Source organism: Ambystoma mexicanum, chromosome 4q (assembly GCF_040938575.1).
Source record: "Ambystoma mexicanum isolate Mex_15411 chromosome 4q, UKY_AmexF1_1, whole genome shotgun sequence".
Classification (NCBI taxonomy): Eukaryota; Metazoa; Chordata; class Amphibia; order Caudata; family Ambystomatidae; genus Ambystoma; species Ambystoma mexicanum.
In genome coordinates, this window is record NC_090928.1 from 307,504,576 (window position 1) to 307,528,926 (window position 24,351).

Sequence of the window (24,351 nt, forward strand, 5' to 3'; positions counted from 1 at the left end):
CGTCTTAAAACGTGCACAGAAAATTCACAAGAATTATGGTATCATTTAAATAATTTTGACAAGTCCGCACTGTGAGTTATACATCTTTCTTAGAATCATATTCTGGCCAACAGGGGTGTGTCTTTTCAGGTCACATGGTGTAGAAACCAGTTTATCCAGTTTCTGCCAAGCTCCGAGACCCTGCCCCTCCCAGCTTCTGCCAAGAGGAAGCTATTTTACAGCCACCCTAATAAACCATCTGCCTGGGCCCAGGACAGGCCTTTGTTCAACTCCCTGTAGCTGCTCCACCCCTAATCTAATCAGAGAGGTGACAACTCCTTTTGGCAAGGGGAAGAGTGGCTGAGCAGGTTTTAACTCATGTGGGGGTAGATGTCAAGCAGAATTCAGTTTCATTAAGCCAGGTTTCAGATAAAATGTCATTTTTTGTTCCCCAGTTTAAGTCAAGACAATTTTTACATATGCAGCTAGAATGCTGATTCTAAGTTCAAAACTATGACATTTCAACAGTGACAAATTATGTGACACTCAAAAGTAGGTCACTCAGTTAATTTAAACATTTTCGATTTTTGGTAGTTTTAAATCCAGTTTCAGTTAGGCTGCTGCAGACCTGCAGAGCTCAGCCAGTCTTGTTATGAACATTGTTTTGGGGCTCTTCAACTTCCCAGATTTAGTATGCACACATACTTTATTCTGCCAGATGTCCGCTGGTGTTCAGTGAGATTTTTGGATGTGTTGCAATGTTTGAAAATAGGCATTTTGAGCTGGCATTCAGAGAAACAAAAGGTGATTTTAAAGTGCGGTTTTTCCTTTGGCACACATTTCACTCATGGCACCCCGGCCCATCCTGCTCGCACTGGTGGGTGGCAAGTTAGGCAACCATTTTAGTGTGCACAAACTGTGTGGTTCTCCTAGATTCTGGCGCACATGTGGGCTTTTTGGCCATCTTGGATTTTCTAAGCCCACAGCACCAAATGTTGCAGCATGATAGCTCAAACGTGGGTCAGGACACCCAACAAGTGCAAACATTAACAGAATGTGCCGTCACAACATTCATTAGGCGCACGTCAGGTCTAATTGCTGCACATGGATCAGCTTCTGGTTCCCTAGTCCATTTGTAAAGATGGTGGACATGATAAACATCTGGCATGGGTTCCTCCCGAGATGGGGAATGCAGCCCTTTATGAGAGTAGCGCCGCAGTCATCAGCAAATACAAAGCAACCATAAGACACCATGGGGTGGGGGCCGTCGAAGCAAGTAACAACGTGACGTTTGAAAGCTGCCTAAGGAGAGAGCTATTCACATCATTATAATTGTTCTTTTATAACATGCTTAATACCGGGGACCAGTTTCTCAACACGAGACCGGGATTCAAACCTGTGTTGTCAGAGAAATGCATTGCCCCTGAGCTATCCTCCCAGCCTGCAGGCATGTAGGGTCTGCAGGCAAAAATCAATGGGGATACCGTTCCGGATACCATTCTAACACGCATGATTATAAAAAGGAATGTGGTGTGGACACAACATATGGTGAAATTCCCAGCTACATGTATATCAGGTGCAAGATTTCCACTCACCACTAGTCATAGGCTAGGGATGGTCCCATGTTTTTCTGACGGTAATTACTTCAAAGTAATTACTTCGATAAATCACCTCGAATTTTTTTTTTCAAATTTGGGCAGCCAAGCACCCTTCCCCTGTACAACTACCCCTGCCCAAAACCTCTCCCCACCACTTCTAACCCTTTAACCCACAACCCCTATATCATTTGAAGTGTTTTCAAAGTAATTACGTCACAGTAAATTACTTCAACTTGATTACTGTTGCAAAACCCACGGATGCGCTAGTGATATTTGACTCTTGGCGCGTAAGAGATGGTGTGCTGTGTGTGTATATATATATAAATATATAGAATTGAGGTGGCACGTGAATTTTTCATGGCTGGCTAGAAGTTAGCAACTTGCATTTTTGCCCCCTGAGTTTATATTTAATTCGTTTTTTTTGTTTAAAGTGTTTCAGAACACGTTATTTTCCTTGGAAAAGCCAACAATTCAAATACAAATGGCACTTAATGAGTGCATAACCTACATAACAAAGGCAATGCACATTTGGGTAAGATATTCATAGCTTGGGGTGTTGCAAAAAAATCTGCTAAACGAATCAAGAGTAGCATGACGCATTTATAAAAACGCAATGCAAATTCTTTCTGTTCGTTTACTCGGCAGGGCTCTGGAAAAAGGGAATTACCGCCATTACGTGATTCGTATTTGCTTACTGTGCCATGCAGCAAAAAGGGTGCAGAGAACAGTAAAGCACGAGTACAAAATGGAGTCACTGGCTGACTGGCTCTATCAGACAAGCGAGTTTCAGCCAGCACCTAGTAATGAACAGACGGCAGAACTGTCCAAGACAAACATGTTGCCCTTGGCAAAAATCCCATCTGTGCTTAAGCAGCAATATTACCCTCTAATTCAGGCCATAGAGAGCGGTGATTCCGACGTCCTTCGATTGACAAGGGAGTAAAAGAGAGAGAGAAAAAAGGCACATTGAAACCTGATACCTGATACATATAGTATGGCATCAAACACATGCAAGATCATTGGTGCCCCAAGACTGCACTAACAGGGCTTGCCCCATCAAAGCCGCACCATATAAAGAACAACCTGAGAAGTCCCTCTTCAGCACCTGGCCTGCCCTCTGTCAGCAACCTGGCCATTTTGATTTTTAGCGCCTGCTTGAACTAGTAAGCCACGATGGTTACCAGCTGACGCTGTGCCTAGTTTGGCGCTGGACTATTTTTTAGATCTTTTGTTTGTTTTTGACCAAACCCCCTTTATGGTTTTGGTGGGGGATGGGCGGGTTTTGTTATCTTGCAACTCACCATTTAGTTGCGCGCCTTTCACATGTGCAGTTGTTGTGGATTTCTCAGTTTGTCTCTGTCTCTGTTGGTGATTCTAAATTTCCATTGTATCCTCTTGTTTTTTGATCGTCACGTAATTTATTGTACCAATTCACTCATCTTAGTTTCTGTTTATTGTGCTTCTATAGCACCTTCGCCAAGCCCAGGGGCGTTGCTAGGGGGGGGGGGGCTAAGGGAGCTATAGCCCCTGATCTTTTGGTTGTAGCCCCGGATAGAATCTCAGAAGCTACAGCCAAAAGACTAGCTAGCCCCCAGTCCCAACAGTTCCGACATCAGCTTAGCCCCGGGTCTTTTCCAGACCTAGCAACTCCCCTGGCCAAGCCACTTTACAAACATGTGCTTTCCTAAAGAAAGTGTATTGTTCACCTTTCGGGAGACATTTTTCTATGGATTCCTATTTATTTTAAGATGTTTTCTTAGTTGAAACACCATTGCGCGGTCGAGACAATGCACAATGAGATGAGTTGTGAAGGTCAAAGGTCGCCATGAGATGGCTCTCATTGCTGGGTCTAAGTATTTGGCACGCCCCATTGTTTTATCAATGTTAGGTCACTCTCACGTAAAGTCTTTGGGTTCCTATTAAGAGAAAAGGTGGGAAGCTAATTTCAATCCCTTTTTGTAACTCTGATTTAATCATGCGAGTATCAAGATACATGAGGAAAACATGGTCATACACAAGCTATCTATCCACAAGCATTTTACGGAGAAAGTAGAAAGCATATTTTAAAAACAGTTAATCACTCATAGTTATCTACTACAATTAAATATTTTTTTAATTAATGAACAACCCTTTTCCAAGAACTAAAGACTTAAGCCGATTGAACATTAGAAATAAACAGAATTTGCCCAGGCCTTCAAGAATGCCACCAAGGGACAAAAAAAATGTAAAAAAAGAATTTTAAAAAAGAATGACACCAAGAATTCCAAATGAGCCCAGGGAAAAGGCAGCCAGAACTTCCACGCTCACAAACGCTGAATCAGATAATTATGGAGAAAGAGTGTCCATGAAGCCTCCCAATTCAAATAACACCCAACATGGGGCTGTGAGTTCTGAAACCCACAAGTGCCACACTAAAACCATACAGACAGGTCCTAAGAAAGCCCAAGCAAACAACAAACCCCCTGTAGAAATTGGAACAACCCAGGAGTGAGCCTCCATGCAAAAGGGATGCAGCGGGACTCGGGCGTCAGCAAGGGACAAGGTACGTCAAGAACAACTGTATGGAATGATCCTCAAATGTATTGAGGCAATTTGGTCTTCCTCAACCTAACATGTAGATCTTTCTTACGTGGCGCTGAATTATAGACCCAATATCACAGGCAGTAGAGAAAAGGGAGTTGCAGTGCTAAAAGTTACATTTCTCAACTAATGGAGAAGCAAATAGTAAGGTACCATACAAATACAAAAGCTCTCTGTTATGTGACGTGACTTGACTCTTATACTGCACCAATCTCCACAGTAGCAGTGTTACAGCAGCAAGGCTTGACCAAAGTGTGACATATTGTGCCTTTTTTGTCAGATGGAACCAGTCCTTGATCTGAAGGAGAATGATAGGAAATGCTTAAAAGAAATGTAAAAAATGTAAGTGATTGTAGCAATCATCACCGCGTTCGCGGGCAAACCAGTGCCCGTAAAAGATGCGTGTGATGTCAACCATGCCACGAAAGGGGTCATGGGGCCTCATTACGACCCAGGCGGTAACCATGGTGCTATTTGCGCCATGGTTGACTCCAAAACCTTACCGATTCCGCCATGGTGAATGGAGCAATCACCGCCCCATTCCAAGGTTGTCGGGGGCGGTAATTCCCCATTCACCATGGCCCTTCCCCGTTCCCATTTGAGCCTCCATAGGGCTCAATGGGAATGTGGAAGGTGCTAATAACGGTACCGCTAATTGCGGTACCGTTATTAGCTCCAAAGTCCCTTTGCGGGTCCTGTCCTTAACGCCTGGTAAAACCAGGTGTTAAGGGAGGATCCGCAAATGGACCTCGGAATAGGGCGGTAAGGGATTACCGGCACCAGTGCCCTTACCGGTACTGGTATTCCCTTACCTCCCGGGTCCTAATGAGGCCCATGGTGTCTTAATCACTTGCATTATGACAAAGAATTAAGGCATAACGCTCTGAAGGATTGTTCAGTTGAATTTATGTTGATGGTCAGTTTTTAGTTTTTTGGGGATATCTCCTCGAATTGTCAAAATAAAAATAAAAAGGGGCTGCAGCAGGGATACAGCCAGTGGGAGACTCAGGTCTTCTTAAACACAGCCATTTTTGCCTGTTGAGGCCGGAAGAGGGCTGAATGAAAAGTGGCAGCTGAAATCCGACATCAGAGAAACTTTTCCATGGAGAGTTTTATGGTAATTGGAAAGTAGGAAGCTTCCCAGATAAGCATATAGATTAAACACATTACAATTCCCCTAGATTTAAGCAGGCAATTGCCAATTGTTAAGACAAAGAAAAAACTCCTCACGACCATCAACCTCTTCTAAAACAACCTTTACGCATCACAATCAAAACGCAACTAGAACCATCATTTTCACCCGAACCTTTTTGAGCTATCCTGCACCACACAAGGTTTCTGACGCTGCAACTCTTGGGGCAGTCGCAGGCATTTCCTACAAGCATAACACTTCAGGGTGGGACTTAAAAAAACACACACACAAAAAGCTAGAGAAGAGAAGATAATGAATTCTCGTGTTCAATTCTTTTCTAGTGTTCCTTGCTTCCCTCACCGCAATTGCTGGTGTAAATCTAGTATCATCAAGTGACTCTGTGTTCACAAGTGTCCACGCGGTAGGTGCCGCGGCACCGCTCCAATCTACTACTGCCGCATACCAGAGTGATGCGGTCTAGTCATGGGCTGCGAGGTTGCATCATGGGTAAGAGCTTCCTGAGAGGAAATTGTAGTCGGTAGCAGGTTGTGTGCCGTATTAGATCAGCTGGCATGGTCGATTTGTTTAGCACAAGGCCATTCTTCAATTCAAACAAAATGGTGACACCTTACCGGAAGTGTAACATGTCTTTCCCATGCTGCCACAGGTGATTTCCATGCTGCAGATGGGGCACGGGGTGGGAGAAGACAGAAGTGACAGGGAGAAAGGGGGCGGGAAGTGGACAGCAGAAAAGAAGAGGCCCGAGGGTGGCAACAGAGGATGCGACGAAGGGTCCCCCCTTCAAAGAACTGAAGGATGAAGGAGGGCATGCGGGGGGGGGGGCATTAAGTGGGGACGGTTCAACATCCTTTCATCGTGGGTTTTTTTTGGCCGGGTTTTTTACTGCAAATCTTTTAACGAAAAAACACATCGATTTTTTTTTGGGGGGGGGTTGACCACCCTTCATAGAAAAGAATCAGTGGGAGGGAGGGGCCTGAGAGTAGAAAGACCTAGCGTGGAAAAGCTAAGCGTGTTCAAGACCGCACGGTTAAAGTCAAGGAAGAGCCATGTACATTGCTACAAACCACAGCTCCCAACAGACCCATGTGCTATGCTGCCCATGTGGAATATCTTGGGACCCAGTGAAGATGTTTAAGGGTGAGTATTGTAATCCCTATTTTTTAAGTTGGAAGTGCAATGATTCCTTTCCCAAGCAGCTACTAGGTGAGGAGACATATATTTTAACTGTAAAACATGTGTATTTGTATTTCCTACTTCTTTCCACCTAATAATTCATGCAAATTAAAAGGTGCACTTTAACCTTCAAGTTCCTCTTCAATATGAGGAGGTATTAATATTGGTGCTCCTTCCTGTGGCATTGTTCTGCATGTTCCACTGATCTGAACATGTCTTTGGAGCTGTGTGGGTAGAAGCAGAAGAAAGGCTTCTATGTGTCCTTTGTCTCCTGTTTTTGGTTGGGAATATTTGCCTGGTTTTATGGAGTAAAGGTTTCTGGTACGTTGAATAGCTGTAGGGATGTGGCATACCTGTTAATCTCTGCTATAGAACTGGAAGGCATGCAGTGCCTACATTGACCCACTTTGCAGGAGTATGATTTTTAATCTTTACCCAAGCTTACTATCAGGAGCCATACGTCGTGGCGAATGGGAAACCGGGATGACGTCTGCCATATCGATGCCAGTCTATGACATGATGGCATGGTGAGCCAGCAGACATGGGAACCGACAGACTGCGGGAAGGGGGTATCCAAATGGGGGGCTGGGAGGTACAGTCAGATGTGGACTGGCAAACGAGACGGTTGGGGACCCGGCGGCTGTCTGCACAGGGATCACCTGACTGTCAGGATCAAGGCACAGCAACACTGCAACAGGAACATAATGGAGAACTGCCCATTCTGTATACACAATCTCCTCCTGCAATGTTACTGGAAAGCCACTATAGGTTTTCCTTGGAATTGCCTTACATTGGGACCTGCTCCCATTTCGACTCTGCTAAATAGCCTTGAGTACTTGTGTCATAGGTAGCAGAGCCTAACAGTAGTGCATGCATGTGGGTGTCAGCTAAGCTTCGATCTATCAGGCACGATCATTGCTCAAGAGGGGCTGTCTTACCTGGGGACCATGAATGTACGGAGGTGGGCTTTCAAATGGATGACATGCGGAATGCCAGTCTTGTCCACAAGGGCTTTATGGACTAAACTACATATTATTTAAGAAATTGACTGTGCAGAGAAAGAATAAGGGATACTTGCAATACCACTGTAATAGGAATATGCAATACAGGATATAGCCAATTGGGTGACCATTTAAATAAAGTTCTCTAGGTTGCAGATATGAGATTTATAGGGAACAGTTTTGAATAGACAGTTCACACCTTGAACAGGATATCAAGAATTTTTCCCCGAAGAAGACCTAAAGAGGTCGAAACATGTGCCGGCTGAAGACAGATATTAAATCCTTAAGATTTTGTTTTGGATGAGTGATTTTTCTGAATCTAACCATAGTGGATGTAAACATAATTTTTCTATAAATTAAGGGAGTTAGAAGCACAGGTACCTGAGCCGCTATAGGAGAGATTTTGGCTTATAAAAGGATAACTAGCCCTGATCGCGAGTGATTTTTCACTTCCCTTGTAGTATCCAAATGGCAATCCCTCTGAACACTACATCTGGGCATGTTAAGTGCTTGCAAGTACCCAAGAAACCCAGAATAGGAGGAAAATCCAGAGACGTTTCCCATAACCTACCCAAGATAGGGGAACGGTAGAAGAAACTCACCCCAGACTTATGTTTCCCTGCAAATATTAATAAGGTCCAGCTGGAGCAGCTAGCTCAGCCTTGCCGCCTCATTTCCACAGGTTGGACGCTTAAGAAACAGGTGGTTACCACAAGATGCTGAATGCACACTCTGCACACTTCCCGGGTGAAAGTGCACACAACACACCATACATATGAAACTGAAACATTGTGGCAGGTTTACAAAATAGGGAGGCCCAACACAACGGAGAATGTGGAAATCCACAATTAAGGGGAAATTATTTTTAGGATGAAATGCTGGTAACCTTCACAGTGTATTTGCCCCAAATGTGGCATCTTTCATCCTATGCAGCTACCTTTTACATTGATATATGTTGAAGATGACGCCAGCAAATTAAATCTTAGTTGACCATGGTCTATTGAGACAGACAGAGCAACACATGTTTAATCCAATAATACAGTGGGTGCACTGCAGCTAAAACATGGTATATAATTATCCTCTGGGAATCTAAGAAATATTAACGGTCAACTAGTGCGGTCCTTTGTAGCTATAGTTACTCCATGTTCTGTGCATATCAACTCAAAAAGCACTCGATCTAAAAGCCAGTTATTAACAGTCAGTGGACATCTTCCAAATCGGGTGCACTTGTTGCTCTGGAGAACTGGCGTGGGAGGCCAGGTGAAGCCTCAAAGGATAATGAAGAAGAACAGACAAAATGGGGATTTGACAAGAAGTAGGAGAATATACATGGCACGCCTTCCTTTACACCAAGAAAATGGGCCTCATTATGGGATACCGCCGACCTCGTAACACCATTTCCGGCGCCTGATATCCAGGTGCCACCAGGATATTACAAGTCCCGGCAGACCGGGATGTCAGGTGGCAGGAGCGCCGGCCCCTGCAGGCATTATCATAGTCTAGCGGTCCGGAAAGGGTGCTGGTTCATGGCTACCGGCACCCTTATTTCCAGACTGCCAGACTTGTAATGAGGCCATACACCACAAAAGTTGCACATTCCAACCCCAGGGATTTAAGTGGGCTAGGGCAATCCGGGTAAATCTTCTACAGAGCTGGGGCTCCCTCTTTCCCGCTCTCAGTAAGCACCCAAAAAGATTCCTCCAGTGTGCACATTCCGAGTCTGAACGCATGCCATAGGAGACTCACGTTAGTTGAGAATTGCAGGTACCAGCAATCCATTTACAAGCTGCAAAAGGAGCATACTTAGGGAACGGAAAATGAGTTCTGTGTTCAAGCATAGCAGTCCAAGTCTCATACCCAAAAACTGAAAAAAAACAGTCCAAATGAGAATCTATGGTTCGTTGTTTGCACACTTTACTGTCAGTGAGGGTGTTGCGACAATTGAAATCAGCACCAAGCCCAGTGTGCGTTACCCACTTGAAAGGGCTGCATGCTTGAACAACTATTACAGACATATGTGTCTAACAAAAGAATCTGTGTTCATTCTTATGGTCCCAAAATGCTCTTTGATTTTATGCAAAACAGTCAGAAAACCACATTAATGCTATTTGGGCTTCCTCCAATATTGCATGGGTAATTTATTTACAGAATGATGGTGATTTATTGACTGGTTCAATTGTTCCTAATACTGAGCAAGGGAGATTGTTTATTTACAGACAGTGATTTGTTTACAAACTGAGCCAAAGAGATGTATTTATAATCTGAAGACTCGATGCAAACAAGACCACCTGCGAATCGGCGGAGTGACGCAAAATACATGTTTGCAGGGTCTCATGATGCGTTGCTTGTGGGGTGGCTGGCCCCTGTTAGGCCACAACCAGTACTCTTCTGGCCAGGTGTCCTTGTTAGATGCTCTGCCCGTTTTCACATCCCATTTAAAGCACTGCCAACCCCCTTCTCTGACTTTACAGAGCCATCATAGCTACATGGTATTTGTATCGTGTTCCTTTCGTAGCAGTATCTGAGACAGATATGCAGAAGTAACTCATTTACTAAAGACTACGCTTTTCTCATGGCCCTCTGACCAAATAAACGGTGTTGCCTTTGGCCCAGCAGCCTCTTCCAGAATCAACTTCTGCTGTAGGAATGTGCCCGCCCCACTTTTGCACCTGCAAGTCCTTTGAAACATTGACAGCATTCAAGGTGAACCTGAAGACAGATTAAAGGAGGTCACGGCCTAGGGAAAGGAAAAAAAGGGACCTGCAGAGATGTGTTGGAGATGACGCTTCTCTCTGGCGCTCAGAAGGGGGCGGTTTCAAACCAATTATATGTGTTTTTGGCCCTCCTGGGCAAAGTCACGTTTTTATGCAGCCCTACCCCCTGCAGGATTAGCTCCCTCGTGTGACCCTAAGCCTTCCCTCACGTTGACGGGATATAGTTTAATAAAAACAAATGCAATTGTGCTGCTCATCAACTTTATCAAAGCAGAATTCACATGGTGCATTTTTTAAGCACTTCAGTAAGCAGTGCTCGAAGTGGGCGGGATCAGTTGGGAGCGGTGCTCCTCTACTTTAAAAAAAAATGTTTTACTGTACTTATACTTTTATTTTGAAAAGAAACCGTTCCGGAATGATTTAGTTTCCAAATAAAAGAGTAGGCAGAAGTTGAAACTCACTGCATTGAACATTCCGTTAAACAGCAGGTGTGTTTGTTTGGGGGTTTGGATTGCGCGTCGGAAGGAGGCGTGGCGACGGGGTTTGTGAGGAGCGGGGGCAGATCAGCAGGTAACATAGTTTCACTACGTCTTTGTGTAAACTTCGACCACTGTCAGCAAGAATTTCTCAAAAACACAATATATTTTACAGTAGCAAAGAGATTTTTTTTAGGACAGGGATAACTCCCCCGAGGAATGTTCACAGCAAAAGAGCCAGACAGTGCATTTTTACCAGTTTTTGCCTTCAATGTTATCCACAGTAGAAATTGTTACTATTCTTTGTATGCATCCAGAACGTCCTGTCGAGAACTGATTTCACAGGACAAACAACTTTCTAATGAACTTTTTGTAAAGTGTGGATAACACAAAAGGAACAGCTGCCGAGATTAACGCTGCTGCTATCACTTCTTGTGATTTAAAAAAAAAAAAAAGAGAATCGCACCCAGCCCGTCTGTGGGGGCTTTGTCGGGTCTTGCAGAGTTGTAGGGACTTCGGAAAGGTAGGGTGAAAGCCAACCCTAACAATATGTGGTCCACCTGCTATAAATGGCGGGTTGTGGAGGGTCAGGTTTTTTTTGTGGGGGGGACGTTGAATTTTGCGAGGGCGTTGGGGGGAAGAATCTCTTGGATGCTTACATTTCGAACACTCTGCTCTCTTTCAATGCATATATAAAAAAAAGGCATGAAAGAGGAGAGGAAAATATTTCAACTGTAATGTGGTTTCCTTTCCTTGTCGGCGTCTTTATCTGATAGTAGGGACTCAGGATGCACAATTTCAAGTCGTAACTTACTAGCCAGCCATAAAAAGTCACTAGCTGGGGGGGCGTGGCCAGCTACGGAACGATGCGGACGTGAGCCTTCGAGCTCCCGGCCCGCTACATACATCCTGCTTAAATCACCTGCCATCCGTGTCGAACGACAACTATTAATCAGACCCTCGGCAAGGGGAACCGCTGCTGCGAATTTTCGGGAGAAAACCGTAGCGAAAAGTGCAACGGCGAGGCGTCCGGAGGATAGAGATCTCCCCGAAGTGTCCCAAGGAAGCGTCTCCAAGATGGCGCCATGCTTCGTGCCGATGTAAACCTGCCTACGCAGCAAAGATACGAGATTGTGAACGGACGCCGGGTAAAGGGGACGAGAGGTGCGGGGAGCATGCCTGGGACGTCCCCCGGCGCGGGGCGGGTGCAGGTTGACAGTAACATACTGCGAAGCGCGGAGCGGGGCTGAGAGGAGTGGTGCGCTACCCGCTCATCCGGGGGAGAGAAAGTGTCAGGCCTGAAGAGGACGCATATGAGGACGGGCCCGGTCGAAGGGGCAGTGATCACGGACGAAATTCCCTCGAGCGCTCTGCGTGCGGCACACAGCTGTGCCACCGCATGAGAGTAAGTGAGGAGCCTGCACAAGGAGGAGCTTGAGGCGCCTCAAACCAAGACTTATCCCCGTGCCAAGCCCTAACTGGCCCCCAGCACACAGCCGCCCAAATCGAAAGCTGAAGGTGTTTATCGGACACCGGACACATTGGCAGCACATGTTATGCAGAAACTCCTGTGTAAAGACCTCTGACATGGGAAACGAAAAATCCAGGAAAACCGGTACTCAAAGCAAAATTGACCAATTCACCACTGCCGCAGAAAATGCGCCGGTAGAGCAAGACTGCAGCAAAACAATGGAGGAGGAAACAGGAGCAATCTCTCTGAAGGACATTATGGTGGCGATCGCCGATTCCTGTGCCTTCATGGAACAGAAAATCGATGGAATAAGCGTGGATGTCTCGCTACTACGCAACGATCTCCAAAGGTTGACGTCCCGCACCGGTGAGGCCGAGCAACGTATATCTGGGACGGAGGATGGACTGAGGAACCTGGAGCAGCAACTGCACAGAACCACGGCCCGCCTCAAGGTACTGGAAGCGAGAGTAGACGAAGGAGAGGGCAGATCGAGATGGAACAATGCACACATCCTAGGCTTGCCTGAGAAGGCCGAAGGTGACTGCATGGAACTGTTCCTGGAGCAATGGTTCATCAATCTGTTTGATAAAAAGAGTTTCTCCAAATTATTCTCGATAGAACGAGCTCACCGAGTGCCCACTGGGCGTCCCCCGCCTGGGTCCCCGCCGCGCACGGTGGTGGCAAGGTTCCTGAATTACAGGGACCGGGACGCATTGCTGCAAATGGCACGCATGAGGGGCTCGATAACCCACAATGGCTCAAGAATTGCCATATTTCCGGACTATACAAGAGAAGTGCAAAAGGCGAGGCAATCATTTGAGCAAATCAAAAAACAGCTGCGCTCTCGGAATGTCAAATATGGCCTAATCTTTCCGGCCCAACTGAAAATTTTCCATAAAGGGACGACGGTCCACTTCACTGACCCTAAAGAGGCATGGAGGTGGGCAGAACTACACATAGATGGCGACTGGAGAACGAATCGAAGAAACAGACCCGCGCACCCTGGAAATCCTCCGGCCAGAGACCCCCCCACGAACCAGCCACCGAACCGTGATGACATTATGCCACCACTTGAGGGGGAGGGCTGAGACGGGAGACAAGGCAGCAACGATCACCCAAGTGGCGGGCCCCACGACGGGGGATCGGCTTCCGATAGAAACAATGCAGCAAGGTATTTGACACGGATGAGGAAACATATAGCGGCCGTTTCGGACGCACGCACCCCCCTAGTTACGTGGGAACAGTTGTAGAAGTTGCAGGGGTTGTTAATTGTTGTCTGAGCAAACCATTGGTGAGCTCGGACTGATGTTCGGGCGACAGATACTTCATGTTGGGGCGGAGTATGGGGAGGGGTTAGGGGAGTTTGAAATTGCACCAGAAGTTGTTTGTTTAGTTCCTTGTTTTAAAATGGCCCGTGGCTCCACTCGGGCACAGAAGTTACAGCACACTTTAGGTCGGGTTCTGGCTCCCACCAGAGAGACAAAGTTCACTACCACAGGACACACACAGCACAACCCGCCACACCAAAATGCCTATCTGATATGATGGAATCTAACAACAGGAATAACACCAAGTCCATTAAGATTATGACCTGGAATGTGAACGGGCTGGGCAGTAGCATTAAGAGGCGCCTTGTTTTACAACAACTAAATCGACATGCGCCAGACGCAGCTTTCCTAACGGAAACCCATTTAGCGGGCACGAAAAGCAACCTCTTCAAGGGAACAAATTACTGCATAGCATTGCATTCAGGCTTTTCCATGGGGGCCCATGGAGTTCTGATCCTAATACACAAGCGATTGCCTTTTAAGCTGTTATCCGTTGCACAGGACACGGGGGGCAGATATGTACATATAACCGGGACTCTCTGGGAGCGCACCATATCCATGTTAGCCATTTATGCACCATCGACCTTATTTACCTCCCTAATCGACGACTTAACACCTGTAATTACTACAGATCCCTCGAACTTGGTGATAGTGGGGGGAGACTTCAATGAGGTAATGAACCTGGAGCTTGATCGCACGCACGTCCGCGCGAGAAACCCCTCCACGTGCACTAAATTAGCCACATTTACGGATGCCATGGGACTGAAAGATGTGTGGAGGCACCTACACCCAGGCACGAGGGAATATTCGTTCCTATCTGGGGCACACGCCTCATTATCAAGGCTTGACTACTTCTTTCTGCCAACATCTGAAATACACCTAGTAAGTGCAGCACAGTTCCTACCCAGGGGCATATCAGACCACTCCGCAGTCATAATAGAAATCAACACCGATAGACCGACCCCCCCACCTACCTGGCGGCTGAACAGTTACTACCTGGGTTTCCCGGAACTGTTAGAGCATGTACAAAAAACTACAGAATCGTACTTTGAAGTGAATGAACACGCTGTAGGCAGCCCAACAACCGTATAGGAAGCATATAAACCGGTATTAAGGGGGGAAATTATCTCCTGGATTGCGGCCCATAAGAAAAGACAAGCTAAATCAATCTAGGAAGCGGAATTGCGAGTGCAGAGGGAAGAGGCAGCTCATATATCCCAAGGCCAACCAGAATCTCTCCGGGCATTGCAACTAGCACAAAAACAACTACAGAACATCGCCCTGGACAATGCCAAACAGGCACACACAGCAATGCGGGCCAGAGTGTACAAAACTGGGGATAAAGTGGGCAAAATGCTGGCATGGCTGGAGAAGCGAGATGAAGGGCTCAGACATGTCAGGGCGATTAGGGCACAGGGGGACACACTGTTAACAGCAGACCAGGACATTGCGGAGGGGTTTGCCTCCTATTCTAGGGAGCTCTACAAAGCACAGACCTCCCCCATTGATACCACAATCCTAGCGGGAGTTACCCTTCCCTCTCTAACACCCGAGCAAACTGCCCTCCTAGACACGAACATCACAGAGGACGAGCTGTCCGCAGCCATGGCGGACCTCCAACCCGGGAAAACCCCGGGGCCCAACGGCTTCCCGGTAGAGGTGTGGAAAAAAATAGGCACACACATAATTACACCACATCTATTGAAAATGTAGGAAACTTCCCACAGTGAGGGATTCCTCCCACGAGACCTGAAACAAGCCACTATAGTGGTAATACCCAAAGCAGACAAACCCCCGGATAGATGCAATTCTTACAGACCGATTTCTCTCATCAACACCGAAACCAAAATCCTAGCGAAAACACTAGCTAACTGACTCCAGCCAATTATATCCTCCTTCATTCACCCGGATCAATGTGGACTCATGCCACAAAGATCCACGCGCATGAACATACATCGTTTACATACGGCGATAGAAAACGCGCCCACCATTCAGTGCCCACTAGCCCTTTTGGCGGTAGATTTTGAAAAGGCGTTCGATTCGGTGAACTGGGAAGCAATCTGGGAGATAATGCAAAGAATGGGATTTGGGCCCCAATTCATGAGCTGGGTCAAACTACTGTATAAAGCACCAATGGCAGTCACAAAGGTAAACGGTTATATATCAAACCCCTTTGAAATAGGAAAAGGAACCAGGCAAGGATGCCCTCTGTCAGCCATGATATTTGCGATAGCAATCGAGCCACTCGCGATACTATTGAGAGGCAATGAGACATGGAAGGGCTTCCGCTGGTCAGAAAGCTGGGAAGACAAAGTGTCCTCATATGCGGATGACTTGCTTGTATACCTGCACGATCCAGTAAGATCCTGTCCCATAGTGACCGGACTGCTACAAAAATACGGCGCCTTCAGCGGGCTGCAGGTTAACTGGGCTAAGTCCATCCTGTTCCCGCTGGGGCAGCTAGAACAAGCGATACCCCCACAATGCCCCTATCAGGTTGAAAGGGAACAGTTCAAGTACCTGGGTATACTTGTCACAAATAATCTTAATGATTATGCTCCCAGAAACTTACACCCAGTGATGACAAGACTCGCAGAAGATTCCCAACACTGGGCATCCCTCCCCCTGACGCTTCTAGGCAGAGCAGCGCTCTTTAAAATGATATCCCTGCCCCGACTCCTATATATATTACAAAATGTCCCACTTCACGTCCCCCCAACGTATTTGTGAAAATAGATCAATCAATCCGAAAGTTGCTGTGGAATGATGGACCCCCCCCCCGCATAGCACTTGCCACGCTCCAAAGATCCATTTGGGAGGGTGAAATAGGGCTTCCCCGAATACAGACATACTATTGGGCCAGCTAATTGACAATTGTGAATGACCAATTGCACAGAGACATATCTGCGCCGCATAACTGTTCATTAGAAGCTGACGCTCCTGAAAACCCTGTCATGCAATATCTTTATAGGAAAAGGGCCCGACCAAACATCTCCAATATGCAGACACACTTAACCCAAATCTGGACAGACACACAAATTTGTGGGATGGGGCAACAAGCTGTCGCTAGCCCAACCACTGTGGAATAACAGAAATCTCCCGGGTGTATATAATCTCCCCAAATGGTCGCTCTGGTCCCAACATGGAACACTTACACTGGGTGATGTCGTGAGAGAGGGCACCATGATTCCATTCTCGGAGCTGGCGCTCAGCCTCGCACTTCCCCAAACCAAACAATACCATTACACTCAGTTGCAACACGCACTACAGGGCAATCTCCCTGATATGACCGCATTGCCGGAATTCACCCCAATAGAAAGGAACCTTTTCCCGGAGCGAATCACTCAAAAAGTGACGTTGGTCCTATATAGTGCCATAACCTCCTTTGGCACGACAGAATTGCGAGCACTACAGACCAAACGTGAGACTGATGTGGGTGCAATACTACCGGAAGAATGGGTTGTGGCTCTGATGTTTCCTAGGGAGGTAGCCATATCATCAAGGCTCAGGCTGATTCAGTTAAAGATACTACATAGAGTATACTATCCTAGAGTGGCTCTCTACAAATGGGGAAGGATAAATGATCCAACCTGCCTGTGATGCAAAACAGAGGAAGGTACCTTCTTTCACATACTCTGGACATGCACACACATTCAGCAGTTCTGGGGCGCATGTTGTAACAAACTATCTAGAGTCCTAGGTAAAGAGATTCCCAGAGATCCTAAGCTGCTACTTTGGGAATAGATGATGAAGTTGACCTGACAAAATATGAAAAACTGTTTGTGTTCACCACTACCGCACTTATCAAAAGAAACATTGCTCAGAAATGGGGGTCGGAGATGACTCCGAGTTATGGACAATGGTCGACAGACGTAGACATCTGTGTTGCAATGGAGCACAGGGTATACACGGCCAGAGGATGTCCGGCCAAGGCGCAGAAGGTATGGCAAAAGTGGGAAGACGGCCATTGAAAGGTGACTCTGTATAAGCGGACAAGTAGAGAGAATGTGGCGCCCCTCGACATCCAGGGTACTAATAAAGCGGGGGAATCGAATGTAGCTCCTGCAAAGGGGCAGTGAACTCAGATTTAAAATGTTGTCTGTAATAACGGTGGGAAACAATCAATGACCTGTATTGACAGTGTGCTTATGTTTTTTGTTTGTATGTCTCAAATCAATAATATGTATTATCAAAAAAAAAATAAGTCACTCGCCACTTCAATTCTGTAGCTCCAGACAGCTCGCCATTTCCTACACGCCAAGGAGTCAATTATCACAAACCGACGGCTAGTGGCAAGTGAACATTTTGCACCATGGAAATGGTTTCACGAACATACCCTGCTTTCTCCATTTAGAATGTAATTGGTGCATTGTTTGCAGTTCGAAAGTGCCACAGAAAGCCACTGTGATGGTGGGACATTTGGTCGGGTTAGGTTCATCACTGTCCACCCGGGTTCCACCACATTGAGGTTAATATCAAACCGGCCTGTGACCCGGACCCCATCAAGGTTAAAGCCTGACCCCCCAAGAACTGGGCTAGTGCACCATTCTAAACTAAATGTCCAAGAATTGCAACACGTTTTATAAAGGGTCTCTACAAAAAGGTGTCATCAATACACAAGAGATGACAAACATTACAATAGAAACCACCAACCGCAGAAGAGGACACCAAACCAACGCAAGCCAGCTGACAAAGAAGCCGGTTACCACCAACAAGGTTTGGCTCCAAGATGGCTCACAGCATGAGCTTTGGGGAGGCCACCCACCGAGAACACGCTAAGAATCAATCACTCTACGACTGGCATCACACACTGCACTTCTTGTCCTGGTCATCAGCTTGAGGCCCTTGAGCAGCCAGCCGTATGAAACACCACACTGCACACCACACATACCACCATGCTCACCTCCAGGGGTGCCTGTTAAGGTGCCACCATTACAGCAGTACTTTCACAGATACCGGCCAAAGTTCCACGCCGCCTGGTGAGTTACAAGAAGGGGGCGATATCTTTGAGACTTACTGCAAAAAGAAGACCTAGGTGGTACCCACTGTATTTACCCTAGGTATCTCAAATTGGACCCAAGACGGATCTATGTGATCACTACGACCCCCAGAATTTTGACATCTGAAAATGTTGACTTCTTTTTTAACCCACTTTTAACTGCATACATATGTGGGGGGAGACCCCCGTAACTCCCCATACTAGTATTATATCCCCTACCCCCCCACATACATATGTTGTGTAATGTGGGGTCAAAGAAAAAAAGTAGGAATTTCGGGAGTCGGAATTCTGAGGGTGACATTTTGGACCATTACTTCCAAGACTATCTCAGCCAGGGCACTCTAGTGATGTCTCGTTCCTAGGGCCGACTATCCACTTGTGTCTAGGTGCCCCATTCAGTGCCAGTTGTGGGATTTTCCACACCGCCTCTTGCCCGTCGTGACCACCCCTAACTGTCCCATTGTCAACAGCTCAGAGATTTCCCCCTGGAGCGATTTTGCTCCACTGTGATTCCAACATGGTGCCGCCCACTGCTGGCTCCTCAGGGATGTCTGCCGCATTATGTTGCTCCACTGAACTCTCGCCACTGCTGGCTATTCAGATATTACACACTGTAACCTCGCTGTAATGTTTTGCTCCTTTGTGATTCCCTCATGGGGTGTCCCTCCTTCCGCCTACTCCTGGACATCTGCGCAGTTACCTACTCCACTAAGGTTTTCCCCTCAAACATATACTCTAAGAGATTATCCACCGCCATCTTCCTCCACTGTCACTTGGTTGCCACTGTTGTCTTCTCAGGATGTTTTCTCCCCTCATCTTCCAGGGCCGGGGTGCTGCTCCTACTCATTGGCAGGAATACAAGCCCTCAAGAATGCAGCAAGACTCCTCCTCACAATGACCTTGCCCGAGATATACCACTAGCAAAGCACGGGCACAGCTACAACAGACAGATGCTCCAATTGCTTATTGGGGTCTACACTCACTGCTCCCTACACAAAGTGTCCAAATTCTATTTTCCAATGCACAGACCAACTAAGCCACCCACAAACAGTAATTGAACACCCCTCGTACCACACATAGTAAAATACAACACTCTACAACATAGTTATGCAGGATTGCTACGGGCAAGAAGCTCCCGTCTGGATGCAGGCACCTCAAGTGCTCTTGACACGAAGTGCCTAGAACCCGGACCCACACACCGTACAGTGCAGTGACCGGGTCGTCATGAATGGCACGCAGCAATACAACATCAAACACATCTCCGTATCACCAAACCTGGCCCACTCTTTTTCAAGGCACATAGTGCCAGCAGACAATGCGAATGACAGTGGAGCGCGATATAGAAACCTGTTCCATAACATAAAAGTCCTAATATGCTACAACAGTTACAGAGAGCGAAGAGTGAATCAGAGGTCAGGCAAAACCAGGGATCAAAATGACATTCAGAAAGGGCACTCTTGCAAACTGCTCGACAATTAAGGCATTGCCTCCAGAGGCAGGGACTCCAGCCACTAGCAGCAAGGCCTCCAGCGGCAGGGACTACAGCCTCCATCTACAAGGCCTCCAGCAGCAAGGACTTCAGCAGAAGGAACTCCAGACTCTAGCAGCAAGGCCTCCAGCGGAAGGGACTCCAGCCTCCAGCAACGAGGTCTCCAGCGGAAGGGACTCCAGCCTCCAGAAACGAGGCCTCCAGCGGAAGGGACTTCAACCTCCAGCAACGAGGCCTCCAGCAGAAGGGATTCCAGCCTCCAGCAACAAGGCCTCCAGTGGGAGAGACTCCAGCCTCCAGCAATGAGGCCTCCACCGGCAGGAACTCCAGCCTCCTGCAGCAAGGCCTCCAGCGGAAGGGACTCCAGCCTCCAGCAGCAAGGCCTCCAGTGGAAGGGACTCCAGCAGCAAGTTCTCCAGCCTCCAGCAGCAAGGCCTCCCGTGAAAGGGACTCCATCCCCCAGCAGCAAGGCCTCCAGTGGAAGGGACTCCAGCCTCCAGCAGTAAGGCCTCCAGCGGCAGAGACTCTGGCCTCCTGCAGCAAGACCTCCAGCGGAAGAGAGTCCAGCAGCGAGGCTTCCAGTGGAGGCGACTCCAGCCTCTAGCAGCAAGGCCTACAGCAGAAGTAACTCCAGCCTCCAGCAGCGAGGACTCCATCGGAAGGGACTTCAGCCTTCAGCAGCAAGGCCTCCATCGGAAGGGACTTCAGCCTTCAGCAGCAAGGCCTCCAGTGGAAGGGACTCCAGCTTCAGCAACGAGGCCTCCAGCGGCAGGGACTCCAGCAGCAAGGCCTCCAGAGGAAGGGACTCCAGCCTCCAGCAGCAAGGCCTCCAGTGGAAGGGACTCCAGCTTCAGCAACAAGGTCTCCAGCGGCAGGGACTCCAGCCTCCAGCAATGAGGCCTCCAGTGGCAGGGACCACAAAGACATTGGGCCTCATTACGACCCTGGCGCTAAACCATGGTGCTATTAGCACCATGGTCCATGCCGGGGTCCGCCATGGTGAATGGCGGAATTACCGCCCCATTCCAAGGTTGGCGGGGCGGTAATTCCCCATTCACCATGGGCCCTTCCCCATTCCCATTTTTGCCCCATAGGGCTCAATGGGAATGGGAAAGGCGCTAAGTACGGTGCCGCAAATTGCGGCACCGTACTTAGCACCAAGGTCCCTTTGCGGCACCCTACTTTAACGACTGGTGAAACCAACCATTAAGGTCGGGTCCCGCAAAGGGACCTCGTAATCAGGCGTTAAGGGTTTAACGGCGCCTCACCTCGCCCACATACAACAGTCTCCCTCCCAGCAACACGTAAAAATCCTGCACCAGGGAGTCTAGGTGAACCGCGCCGGGCCTGAATAATCCAGCGGATGCTGTGCCGGCCAAGGACTGATGAAAGACGTGGTAAGTGCGCCAGGTCCGCCCTGTATAGTGATTTATGGACATTTCTGGCCTGTTTGCGTTGGAGGCGAAACTTCAGCACTAGGACACACTGGTCCTGGGGCAGGGGTTTGGACATCAATGTAGTCAAAATGCTCAGATGATATCACCCGTTCTAATCCGCAACAGGTGCACTCCATACCAAAGGAAGCAAAGGGAAGCTCTGTGTTGAAGGCGTGTTAGTAAATCAGCGGTAAGGCACAAAAACAGTTTGAAGAATAACTCTGTGTCTAGTGAAGGCATAAATGTACATATCATGAAAGCTTTCAGGTGTGACAAAAGCATGTTCTGTGTGCAATTGAAACATGTCAGTGACCAACGAGCGTGGGTTGCAGATGCCCTGCAAGCCTTCATTCTTTCCAAATATGCAGCAATTATAGCCCGGGTTCTTGGAGTTCATTTACTGCTCTAGCGAAACAGCCATTTTATCTAGGGACAGCCAAATGGCAAAGATGGCCGCCTCACAAAATCTGGGTGCTCCTTGAACTCTGAGACCACTACGAGCCGAATCTCCACATCAACCCATTCTGGTGGCAGTTGAGAGCCACAGAGAATGGAGGTCCTCATTATCTACCGGGTGTGCAGCAAGTCAAGCGTGGTATTGTACTTTCCCCACGTTTTTCATCTAGATTGCCACAGCAAAGAAAGGGAACTGGTCTTGCAGAAACCGTCTCTAGTCCGTTGCCAGCTGGACTGTTGGGTATGGATGCACTGGTGGAACGCGGCCAAAGCTTGTATCATGAGATGGCAAACCATAAAGCCAACTTCCCAATATGGTACTACTACTGATTGAAGATCATATTAAAATTATTTTTGGACCATTATAAATTTGTATGACCATATACACTTTTACAAGATTTACAAGGCCAGCCACGCGGATAGCGAAATATACAGCCACATTTAATTGACCCAGTCGCGCATTAGTCAAAACAAAATCTCCAATGTGTCGCAGTTGACTTGTACAGAAGACATCCATGTAGACAACTCTCACCGTGCAATGCAGCCCACCAGGATCGATTCGGTCAGAACCCGAGCATCAAGCACCGATTAGGAGGAAACCCCAAACTTCACCTCACTCGCTCTTCTCTTCTGAACCAGTCTAGAACTTGCTCAGACAAAAATGTGTCAGACCCTGGTGGCAGACAAGCTTATCAAGAAATGGCAAGCGGAAGTGGCTCACTTAGATTGAGCGATGCCACATGGCAGCACCCCATGTAACCAACCTTGCATTCAAAATCACAATCATGAATTAGAAGTCAGCATCTTAATAACCCTCCTGAAACGGAACACTCAATTTACAGCAACTAACCCCAAACGCTTGTCAACAGCTGGGTGTGTAGGGATCCACACATTCAAGCAATGCGTCATGCATAGGCCATGATAAATATTAAGATTGCAGCCTATAGCCCTAAGACACCTTGGAGTGAACCAGTGTGCGGTGTCCTGATCAACACTGGCATTCCCTGCTGCAATAGAGTAGATTTATGCAAGAGGGGGCTGAGGGGGTAAGTAGGGAAGAACATCAGTGCTGGTTCCTCAACATTGCCAGAGCTCAATGGGAACACAAGGGAATACCAGGTGGCCCCTCGTTTCCATTATTTAAGCATCCACGCGTAACCACAGGTTCCTTGTGTAAAGAAGTTGTGGACAGGCTTCGCCTATGAGCAAGTGAATGCCCATTCATGATAAAGCAGAAGAGGGTAGCCAACTTGCTGTCAACCAGCATTCTGCATGCCGCATCCCATTTCTCCAGTGCTCAACAGTGGAAGCCGGTCTCCGTGAGTCAAGTACATATCTGAAGTCGACCCGACAAACCGGTTTTTGGCTGGGTAGCTGAGCGGCCCGCTGAGCTGACACCGTGCAGAGTATGCACTGGTTGCTGGCGTTCCGGCTTTCACAGGCATGACTTAGGTATAACAGCCGCTCCCAAGGAAAAGAGCTCCTTATCTCCTCCACCTGCATTCCATGGCCTCAAAGGTCGCCATGACACATAACTACCTTTTCCTTGGGCCTCCCCTGGGCCGCGCCTTACTCCCACCACGCCACACCACACCAGTGCAGTCAGGCACACATACATACACACACACACACAACTGATGAAGAGACTACTGTCAACGTTTACAGCCTTTTTTTTAAAGCTCCCAAGCTAAAACGTAAGCATGGTGCAGTCAGAAATTACGAGCTGCAGGGCGAGCCTACCATGGCACGCTAAAGGTTGAGGCTCCACCTCATCGTGCTGAAAACAGTAATTAGGCGGTGCCCTCATTCTCGGTTCCCACGAAATAGAACACACGGTTGTCTTCATGGCGATAAAAATTAACGGAACCCAGTTAGCTTTCGACAAATGACTTTGCTGGCAGCATGCTAATCGTTTATTTTATATGCAGCAATCAAAAAGTGGGTCTTGCTAGCAGTGGCAGCTCCCGGCAAACCGCCACATTCTCGATCTTTCCATGCTGCAGTGCCGCCCAGCTTCATCTTTACGTCATGAAAACACAGCCACGTCCTCGACAACAGAACGGCTTCTTGTGTTTGCCATGGATACACACATTTCATAAGCCACCAGGCCAAGTGATAACTTCTTGATGACAGCAGCCCACACAATGGCGGGGAGCCACTGGGCTTAAGGATCTATACATATATAATGCGTAGAGAACAAAAGGCGTCTTTGTTCGGGGCCCAACCGGGGGCCGGCGGCTATCTCGGAGCACGCTCCACACAGAGTTAATCCACATTTCATCGTGACAGCTGCGCAAGGACTCTCCGTTTCAGCCTGCTCGCCTCGCCGCTACCAAACCCCGAAGAGGCGCCTTTACCAGTGGCGCATGAGGTGAGCGCGCGCAGCTTCCGCCGGCTGTTTCCCGCGCAGATAAACGCACACGGCAATTAGGGGGACCTCCTTTGATATTAATTGGGAGAGCGAGAGTTAAAAATGTTCCTTGCATCAGAGGCCTACA

At 47.7% G+C, this 24,351-nt stretch overlaps 1 protein-coding gene across 1 annotated transcript in view; it reads right to left on the bottom strand.

The window, feature by feature from the left end:
- Window positions 1–24,351, bottom strand: part of EZR (ezrin) — a 188,679-nt gene that overhangs the window by 119,224 nt on the left and 45,104 nt on the right. The window lies entirely within an intron of this gene.